Below are 11,372 nucleotides of genomic sequence, written 5' to 3' on the forward strand. Positions count from 1 at the left end.
TGGCATCACAACTGAGAATAAAGCTCCCATGCACCATACTCACAAATATAAATAATTAACTGATTAGTATACACCAATTTCTGATTAAATTTCTTCGGATTGGGTATATTTTGATGCATAAACTATTTCAGAACCCCCTCACAATTTAACTCGGTGAGACATCAAGAGATGGGAGATGTTGCAAAAGAAGGGTCTTGACCCAAAACGTCACTCATTCCTTCTCTCCAGCGATGCTGCCTGTCCTGCTGAGTTACTGCAGCATTTTGTGTCTATCTGAGCCAGGGGTTCGCAACATTTTTTGTCCCGTTTACCCCTGGCAACTTTAATAGCACACAACAATATTATTTCACTTATTTATGAATAACTAATGATGAACAGAAGGTAGACAAAAATGCTGGAGAAACTCAGTGGGTGAGGCAGCATCTATGGAGCGAAGGAAATAGGCAACGTTTCAGTTTGAAAACTTTCTTCAGACTGATGTGAGGGTGGGGGTGCAGGAAGAAGGAAGAGGTGGAGCCAGTGGGATGAGGGAGAGCTGAGAAGGGGAGGAAAAAGTAGAGACTACCTGAAATTAGAGAATGCAATGTTCATACCGCTGGGTAATGTTCATACCGTGGCGTGACCGACTTGCTAGCGCCCACCGGGGCCTCCGACATTGGGACCCAGAGTGTGGCCTTACATCACCCGGCATGGCTTTAAATGGACGTGGGACTTGCTAGCGCCCGACGGGAACTTTGACTTTGACTTCGGGAGAGGAGTGGAGAGCAGGGGAGAGACAAGACTTTGCCTTCCATCACAGTGAGGAGGAGATTCACTGTGATGGATGTTTGTGTAAATTGTGTTGGTATGTGTCTTGGTTCTTTTCTTGTATGGCTGCAGAAACCAAATTTTGTTTGAACCTCATGTGAGGTTCAAATGACAAATAAATGGTATTGTATTATTGTATTGGGGTGTAAACTGCCCAAGCAAAATATGAGGTGCTGCTCCTCCAATTTACGATTGTCCTCACTCTGGCCATAGAGGAGCCTCAGGACTGAAAGATCTGATTCGGAATGGGAGGGGGAGTTGAAGTGCTGAGCCACCGGGAGATCAGGTTGGTTATTGCAAACCGAGCAGAGGTGTTCGGCGAAGCGATCGGCAAGCATACGCTTGGTCTCACCAATGTCGAGCAGTGGATGCAATAGATGAGGTTTGATGAGGTGCAGGTGAACTCTGCTGCACCTGGAATGACTGCTTGGGTCCTTGAATGGAGTCAAGTGGGGAGGTAAAGCGACAAGTGTAGCATTTCTTGCGCTTGCAAGGGAAAGTGCCCGGAGAGCGGGTGGTTTGGGTGGGAAGGGACGAATTGACCAGGGAGTTACGGAGGGAGCGATCCCTGCGGAAAGCAGACAGGGGAGGAGATGGGAAGATGTGGCAAATGATGAACAGATACTAGTATACCAGAACCAAACAATCAGTCAATGGGAAAAAATAAGTACAAATCCAGAATCAACAAATTTACCCCCTGGTGATAAATTTACACCAGGTTGAGAACCCTTGATCTAAGGGAGATGATCCATTTCCATATATTTTTATGGGAAAAAAATCAAGGTATTGTAGTAAATTTCAGTTCATTAAATGAACAATAATAAATTGCACACTAGGTATTGCTGCAAAGATACATATTATCATTTTACACTGCAGACACTGTAGGTGGGCCATTAAGAACATGTTTCTTCTACAGTTAACTCATAATGCTGAACATGAGGCTAGCATTAATTTAATACATTTACTTGGTCCTGCAGAAAATCTGTTGCATTTCCCATTAAAAAGCACATTAGCTTACAAATTCATGGAATGCTTTGAACTAGTCTGAATCTTGGAACCATATAATTCAGAAGTTAGGGCTGTATATCCAATCAGTTACTAATGTAGCTTTTTGAGGGAACCTTTTGCAATCCTGATTAAAATAAAGCTGAGTTTCAGTTTAGTTTATTGTCACGTGTACCGAGGTATAGTGAAAAGCTTTGGTTATCCAGTCAGCGGAAAGACAATGCATGATTATAATCGAGCCATCCACTGTGTATGGATACATGATAAGGGAATAACGTTTAGTGCAAGATAAATCCAGTAAAGCCTGATCAAAGATAATTCAAGGGTCTACAATGAAGAAGATAGTGGTTCAGACTGCTCTCTGGTTGTGGTCAGATGATTCATTTGCTTGATAATAGCTGGGAAGAGACTGTCCCTAAATCTGAAGGTGTGGTATTTTCGCACTTTTATACCTTTTGCCTGATGGGAGAGGTGAGAAGATGTAGTGGCCAGGGTGTAAATCACACTTGATTTTGCTGGTGGCATTGCTGAAGCAGCGTGAGGTACAAATGGAGTCAATGGAACGGTTGGTTTGTGTGATGGCCTGGGCTGCGTCCACAATTCTCTGCAATTTCTTGCTGACTTGAATGGAGCTGTTCCCAAACCATGCTGTGATGCATTCCAGTAAAATGCTTTCTGTGGCTACACTGTTGAGCTGATGTACAACATGCTCTCAGAGGAAGCAGCCTTGGTTTCCATGGCATTCACAGAATCTTCAGTCACATCACAGAACAAGACCGTTTAGTCATTTGAATTAAGTTTGTGAACACTCAGCTTTAGGTTTAAATTATGTTTGGAAGTGTCATTAACAGCAAAACTCCAACAATCTGCTATCTTACCCTTTGGAAATCCCAGTAGTTCGGTATGTGGCTCACCAAGTAATGTTTCCACCCTCTCTTACAGCCTACTGGGCCCCAGGAACTGCCCTCCCGACCATTTCACAGGACTTGGCTTCTCCTGCTTCCTTCTCTCTTGCAAGGATCCCAGTTTCCATGCTCCCATTCAACTCACCAGAGCCCCAGGTCCCAAGCTCTCGTTACAATGACCATGGTCCCCTTTCCTGTGTTCCCTTTAAATTTATTGGGCGCAAGGGGAAATTTATGATAAAACTGTGCAGCTTCAAAAGAATAATTTAAATGTGATGCAGTATTCATGCGAAATGTATTAATCCACCTTGAAAATCTGTTTTAGCAGCACCACTAATGGCCCCGAGTGTTGGATTATCTGATTTTTACTGTGTTACTGAGGCTGGTAAATGAGGGACATTAAATTGAGTGAGGAGCTTGCCAGAGAGACAGTTGATGCACTCTGCAGATTTCCTGCTGTTACTGAGATGGTGATAAAATAATCTCATGATCTGCCTCAGTGAAAAGTCTGAATCTGGGTGATGCTTACTCCAGTGATGATCCTCTCAGTGACTTGTTTGAGTGGACCAGGCTGCTGGTGTGGAGCCATACAATAGCTGTGCCAGCAGCCAGCTGAGAGCAAGGACTGACGCTGCAGCCAACAGGACCACTGAGAACCAGGACGGACCAGGCGGCCGGTGAGAACAAAGACCCAGATAGCCCTTGCTTTCTCTCTCCATCCCCTCCCCCTTCGCCTACCCAGTTCTCTCAATGGTCTTACTGTCTCTGCATACATTCTATCTTTGTCCCACCCCCTCCCCTGACATCAGTCTGAAGAAGAAGGGTCTTGACCCGAAACATCACCCATTCCTTCACTCCAGAGATGCTGCCTCACCCGCTGAGTTACTCCAGCATTTTATGTCTACCTTCGCGAACAAAGACCCATTGGCTGCCAAGAACATGGACCCAGCGTGCCTCCCATGGTCATATGCGGGGGAAGGCCTGGTGGTTCGCCGATGCCTACGAGAGGAAGCTCAGAAGCCTTGAAGACTGGAGAGTGGAGGAGTCGGGAGCCGCTGGCGGCGATGGATGCAAGGAGTGGGTCAGTAGGAGAGGGACCACCGTATTGCCTTCAGCGCCTTCAAGGTCGGCTGCAGAAGGACCCACCCCCCTGGGAAACAGGGACGGTCGGGTGAGGAAAGGGACATCGGATCATGGCCCTGCAGCAGCCTGGGGTTTACGTGGGCTTACCTGTATTGGGAGCATTCCAGTACTTCCAACATATGGTCCGGACTTTGAACTGTGGACTGTTCTTTTTTCCTTCTAAACTGTGCCAAAATATGGCGATTGTGTATTTGTGGGTTGTGCAAAAGAACTTCACTGAGCTGAAGTGAACCATTGAACCATTATTGATTTGCTAACCTGTGAAAATAACCTTTGTATTGTCTACTCCTTCACATCCTGTCAGAGTCCGTATACCCTTATTAATCAGGCAACTGAACGGACCTCTCAACAGCTAGAGTGTGGTCCTGACCTCCCATCGACATTTGACCTTTGGACTGTCTTCAATTGGACTTTATCTGACTTTATCATGAACTAAATGATCTTCCCTTATCATTTTTCTGTGCACTGTGGACAACTTTATTGCAATCAGGTATAGTCTTTATCATGACTGGACAACATGCAATCATAAGCTTTTTCATAAGCTTCTTTCGTGGTTTCTTTCCACATTTTTTAGAATTTGTTCAAAGTCAACCCTCGTTATAATGGACCATAGCGGAAGTAGTGGTGTCCATTATTGCCACAGATGATGATTGCCGCAGACTGCAGATGATGATTAATAGACAAAAGGGCACAAGGTGCTTGAGTACTTCAGCGGGTCAGTTCGGTTCAGTTTTGTTTATTGTCACGTGTACCGAGGTACAGTGAAAAGTTTATGTCTCGTGCTATCCAGCCAGCAGAAAGACAATAGATATAGCTAGAGCTAGACAATAGAGCTAGATAGGGCTCTTAAAGATAGCGGAGTCAGGGGATATGGGGAGAAGGGTACAGATTGGGGATGAACAGCCATGATCATGTTGAATTGGCTTGAAGGGCTGAAAGGCCAACTACTGCACCTATTGTCTATTGTCCATTGTCTAATACATGATTACAATCTAACCATTTACAGTGTATAGATACATGATAAGCGAATAACATTTACTTTAGTGCAAGGTGAAGTCAGCAAAGTCTGATTAAGGATAGTACGAGGGTCGCCAATAAGGTAGATAATAGTTCAGCACTGCTCTCTGGTTGTGGTAGGATGATTCAGTTGCCTGATAACAGCTGGGAAGAAACTGTCCCTGATTCTGGAGGTGTGCGTTTTCACACTTCTATACCTTTTGCCGGTTGGGAGAGTGGCAAAGAGGGAGTGGCCAGGGTGCAACTCGTCCTTGATTATGCTGTGGCCTTCCCGCGGCAGCATGCGGTATAAATAGTGTCAATAGAAGGGAAGTTGGTTTGTGTGATGGTCTGGACTGCGTCCACAATTTGCTGTAATTTCCTGAAGTCTTGGATGGAGCTGTTCCCAAACCAAGTTGGGATACATCCTGACAAAATGATCTCTGGAGAACATGGATAGGTGACATTGTGACCCTATCTCAGACCGATTCACTTGGCCGAGTTACTCCAGCACATTGTGTCCTTTCACTTTGAAACTAGACAGGAGGAACAGGAACTGATGGGGCAGAAAGAAGCCGACTCCGACTGGACAGAGCAATGGGATAATCAGTCGGCAGTGATCGAGCAGGGAGCGGATAAACAGCAGCAGGTGAGAAGGGCTCGCTGGTGCTCCTTGCGAGTCTGGTGTGCGATCAGAGGCTGGGGCTCTAAACAGCCAGGGAGACTTTGGAAGCTGGGGTTGGGTCGGCAGGTCATTCCATTCACATTCAGTTTACATTCTATATTTGTTCTATTTAATTTTCTGGTATTTCATGGTGCTTCAGAAACACGGAAAGGGTGTCATTAGCAGGCCAGAGGGATGTCAATGATCACATGACAGCTGTTGGTGCAGGAAATCAGATCATCTGGAAAGGCTCTGTAACCGAGGGTGTCAGCAAAGCCGTGTTCAACCGGTACATAATAACAATCATTTTGCCAGTCTGCTGGGAATAATACCTTGGGCACAAGTGCGGCACATCGACTTACGATGGTCTAGGGGCACTGCATTCAAGGCGCCTCTGCCTACAACCTGTCCGTTTTTCCCTTTTTTTTAGTTTGTCTAAACTGTTTGTTTTGGAGTTACTTTAGCTTTTCTATGTGGAGGAGGGGGGTAGGGTATCGGGGAAACCATTTCTTAGTCGCTTCCTGGCGGGGATGCAGCTATTTCTCCGATTCGCGTCCTCGCCCCCTCTCCTCCCCCTCTCGCGGTCTACCAGCATGGATTGAAGCGGCCTTTCCTACTGGAGACCGGGGACAGGACCAGAGCTACAACAGCGGCGGCGCGGCATTGGATTCTCCGCGGAGCAGGCAATACCTACCTGGATCGCCGTTTGGAGCTCTGGAGCATTGGGCCTGCAGCATCGACATTATGGAGCTGTGGTTCGCGGAGCTCCCAACGCGGGTGGCGCTGACCGATATCGCGGAATCCTGGGGCCCTTTGCCAAGGGCCGCCAGTGTCGAATCTCCGCCCAGCGCAGCCTGGGGACATCGGGAGCTGCAGGCTCCAGTGGGAAGCGGCCGATTTGGAGGTCCAAGCCATTGAGGTTGTCCTCCATTCCCAACGTCAGAGAGCCAACATCCCAGCGAGTGGGCCTGAGCGGCAAGCTGCCCATAGTAGCGACTGTGGAGGGCTCCGGAGGCCCCGACCACGGGTGAACATCAGAGGAAGATGACTGACTGGTGCCTTCCCTCACAGTGGGAAACTTTTGATTCTGCTGTGTGGGGATGTTTTATGTTTAGCTCTAAGTTGTGGTGTGTTCTTTATTTTATTGTATGGCTGTATGGTAATCACATTTTGCTGTGCCATCTGGCACATGTGACGAATAAATATATCTTGTATTTTGTATCTTGTACGATGCTTCGATATGATATTTCGACTTTACAATGGTGCAAAAGTGATACATATTCAGTAGAAACCATGCTTCGAATTTTGAATTTTGATTGTAGCGATATGCAGTACGATACTCTCCCGTGAAGCCGTCACGTGTGTAAACAACCGATACTCTACAGTGTACCGTGTTGCCAGCATTTTTTGGATACAGTGTATTGTGTTTTGTGTTTTTGCATCCCGTCATGTCTACAAAACGCCCATCTGTGTCTCCTACTTCTGGTGAGAAGAAGAAGAGGAAGGCAATTACTCTTGAGATGAAACTTAAGATAATTGCCCAGCGTTAAAGCAGCAAGCCAGCAATGTCCATCGCACGTGAATTAGGACTTTTGCAATCAATGTTCTTGACCAACTTAAAGGATAAGAAGCGAATCTGTGATGCAGTGAAATCCTCTGCATCAGTTAAATCCACGGTCATCACGAAGAATAGAGCTGGGCCGATTGATGATATGGATAGATAGATTACTTGTCACGTGGATGGAAGACTTTGATCGTAGTTCTTTGGCACCAAATGAAATAAATAGAAACAGAATTCTGGCAATGCTCGTCAATGCTGCCTTGGAGATTACTGTCACTGACCCATGAAATAGTAATGGGGGGGGGGTCATCAATTTGAAACAAGAAATTGAAGCATATCTCAGGGATTTTGAATTAATTTCACAAACAAATGTTTTCTTAAGATTCAGAGAAGGCTTCATAGCACATGGTTGTGAATCCGATTTGAGATGGGACTAGACACAAAATGATGAAGTAACTCAACCGGGCAGGCAGCATCTCTGGAGAGAAGGAATGGGTGATGTTTCGGGTCCAGACCCCTCTTCAGACTTATTGAGACGGGACTACATTTGTGATTGCGTGTTGCTCCAGGCTTCCTTTTCCCCATCGTCTGTTGATATCAGGAAATAGCAGTTGTGTTTATGGCCCAGAGCAGTTGTTCTAATTTCCCAACTGCTGCCATCAATTCTGGTTCAGTTTTCTTCGAGTCATATCCTTCATCCATTTATCAAAAATGTGGGGAGAAAATGTGAGGAGTGCTCACACAGTAAACCCATTTGAACATGCAGAGAGGTTTTTTTCATGCAAGGCATCCATAACCTATTGATATTCAGCTTCATCACAATGGCACACCAATATTATTGGTGAGAATACATCTGAATTACTGTACCAAAGGCAATGCTGCAGACATTTTCACATTGAGCCTGTGTTACGCTGCAGATTAATAGTAAGATTAAACGAGAACTTACCAGTTTGAAGTTTGATCTGTAATTTATGAGGAGTTACGATGAGGGATTACGTGAAGAGCCCGCTCAGCACGCATGCGCGACATACTTCAAAGCAGCGGTGCGCAATCACAGACAGACACAGTTATTGAAATAAACATAGTAAAGAAAAGGAGACCTTAGTTATCAGTTTGACCCATATTATTGAGGGTGGGAGTGGAGGGCACGTAATCCCTCATCGTAACACCTCATAAAATACAGATCAAACTTCAAACTGGTAAATTCTCGTTTAATCTTACTATTTTACTTCGGAGTCACGTGAGTGACTACGTGAAGATTTTAAAGCTCTGTGAACCGTGTAACAGTTCATAATTCACTCGCTGCCGAAGTCTTTCGAGGGAGGAAGTATGTTATCGTAATCAACCATGAATCTGTTTGTAAAAACAATAATGGTGTTATTAACAAACAAGACCAAATGCTCCCCCGGGCTTAAATTATATATTTTTTGCAGATTCTTTTTCTGCAAACGATACAGGTTTTGTCAGTGGTTTGTTATAAAAGTTTGGAACGTATACTCCCTAGACCACCCCGCTGTAGCCAGGATGTGGTCCATTGGCACGTCCATCCTCTTAGTCACTGATGTTGATGCTGTCCTGGTGGAGTAAGATTTATACACGTTAATATGTACTCCAGCAACTCCCAGTACCTGCTTGAGCCACTTGAGATAGTTTGGCTCGTCACCTGACCATAACGTTTCTTGTGGCTGACCCATAAGGCTTTTTCTCTCCCTCGAGGATTACTTATTGTGTCGATGTAGTTCAATAAGTGGGTCATGACACATAACCGTGGTTCAGGTGGGTATGCCCAGAATTCCATAACTAGACCTGATGTTCCTGGTCTGCTCCATTTGCCCAGTCCCTAATGGTAATGTAACATGGTGTCGTGGACCATATTGTACAATCATAGTGGATGGAGGAAACTGGACTCTTTGTGCTGAGACAAGGCCATCAGCATGTCCCTTCAGGGTGGGCTTTTCCAGGGTGACCTGGCTGGTGACCATCCCCTAAGGTACGTCAGGTCCATACTGACATCCCAGATTTGGGTGTACCTGGGTCTGGGGGATTAACCTCTCCTAAATTTGATCACCAGCGGGAGGTACCCTATGGCCTGTGGTCATGGTGCCCGAGTTAAGAACGCTGACAGAGCACTTCTGGCTGAATCCTTCATTGTGGTGAAGTCCTGCCAGAACTCCAGTACAGGTTTGTTGTAGTTGAATATGTAGTTCCAGTATTTGAATGGTATCTTCCCACTTCTTGATGTTCGTCAAGTATGTTCCCTAGTGGATATGCGATGGGATGCCATGTGTTGATAGTGCTATTGTCAATCCAGGCCCAGCAGAGGTCTTCCCAATTTTGCAATCCAGGCCCAGTGATGGTCTTTTCAAATCTGCAATCCAGTAGTTTAATTTATCGTGGCATGTACGTCGTACCCGACTGATGAGGCCGTAGTACCTGATGAGGTAGGAAAAAAGGGGAAAAACGTAGATTAAATTCCCCTCTCACACTTCCTAATTCAGTGGGAATGAATTCATTGCCTCAAATTTGGTTTCTTGCGACATACATCAGTACGTGGAGAATTCAATTGAATACAGTGAAATCGATATCGTGTGTTCCATATTGCTTTGTAATTCCAGCAATACTTGGGTTTAATATGTCTGTTTACAGTATTTAGCTCACCTAGTAGGTAAGTTTGCTGATGGTCGTATATTTTTGACGACCTGTAGTTTCCAATTGTTAAATAAATGTCACATGATATTGATTTATTCTGCCCAAGTGGTTTGAGTATGTCACTACTGTGATGTTGTTAATTATAAACGGACATGCAAAATGGTGCATTGCAGGATAATATGCTTGCCAATAAGCGTACTCAAAATTTCCAAACTAGGTTTTACGCCTAGTGTTTATAGTGATGACGACTCCAGATTAGTCCATATGCCACCATGTTTTGGGTGAGGGTAGTTTAAACATTGGCACCTAGCCTTAATGGAAGGTTCAAGTTAAGTAGCTGGAACAGCTGCTACTAACTCCCAATACTCTTGCTACTGTTGAATGGTAGGTAGATACCATTAATTGTTACAGGTTGTGTCATACTGACTCTCCTATGCCAAGTTAAAAATAAGTGGGTAGAGTGTTGAATACCAAGTAGTCAACAGTAGAGGATTTATATTTCAAGGTATTGCAATACTGGTTGATGCGTGGAGTGGACGGAGCAAGCCCCTCCCCATCTCCCTGTTCCAAATCAATTGATAGATGGTCCCTTGATAAGGGATGAGTCAAAATAGAACTAACAACAACAGATACTCCGCTTGATCTTAGTCAAGGCTGAGAGCGATGGTTTCAATCGTAGATCTATCTGGGTTGCATGACAAGCTCGGCTAAAAGAATAATAACTAAAGCTGTGATAGCTATACACATGGATTAGCCGTTGTTAATATCATTGGAACATGCCATGACGTGCCGTCCCTTTTCATCTGTGCATTAATTGCCTCATACTGTGTTTTGTATTGAATTCTGTATTTACTTTCTATACTAGTCATGTCTCAACTATTTATTTCATTCCCCTTACATGTTTTTCCTATACCTGCTAAATTTTTGTAAGGTGTCCTTGAGACTCTTGAAAGGCGCCCATAAATAAAATGTATTATTATTATTATTATGACGATAGTTCCTTAATATAGCCAGTGCTGGTTAGAATATCTGGAACCAGTTTGGCTGTAATAGCCATAGTCGATAATTAATACTGCCAAGTTATCTCCAAGCTTTTTGAATGGGTACTGAATAGTATGCATCTTTTAAGTTGATGTCTACCATTAAGTATGCTTGGAATGAAAGGTTGGCAGTTTCAATATTCCAAGCGTGGCCTGGCGAGATACTGAACTGGCATGTCAATGACGGTGCGACATATACATATACCATGTTGGGATTTTTAGAGCCAAAGGTTCATATAGGCTTCTATAGGCTTCTATATGACCCCTGTATAATTATTACCCCCAGTTGCTAGTCCCTCATGTTCTTATTAGTGGGAGGGTAGACCCCTAGGGTGCATGCTGTACTGGTATTGTATGGTCCCTGGGAAGGGACATATCAGATATAAACTGATAAGGCAGTTACTACTAATCTTAGCCAAAAGGCCGAGCAGGATGGGATGTAATTTAATTTTATCCTTGAATGCTTTGTTAGTACAAACCCTTCATCTTTTGTGTGATGGCAGGAACCATACTTATCTTATTTCACTGTTGTTCCGTGGTGTGTTCATCTCTTCGGTTTCCGGTTCCTTGTCCGTAGGGATGGTGTTGTTGGGGTGACACAT

The 11,372-nt window shown here is 44.6% G+C and overlaps 1 pseudogene; it reads right to left on the bottom strand.

Moving 5' to 3' along the window:
* Positions 1-10,216: 10,216 nt before the first annotated feature.
* LOC129696765 (U2 spliceosomal RNA) lies at positions 10,217-10,395 on the bottom strand (annotated as a pseudogene).
* Positions 10,396-11,372: the final 977 nt, after the last annotated feature.

The sequence above is a fragment of the Leucoraja erinacea genome, chromosome 4 (genome assembly GCF_028641065.1).
Source record: "Leucoraja erinacea ecotype New England chromosome 4, Leri_hhj_1, whole genome shotgun sequence".
Classification (NCBI taxonomy): Eukaryota; Metazoa; Chordata; class Chondrichthyes; order Rajiformes; family Rajidae; genus Leucoraja; species Leucoraja erinaceus.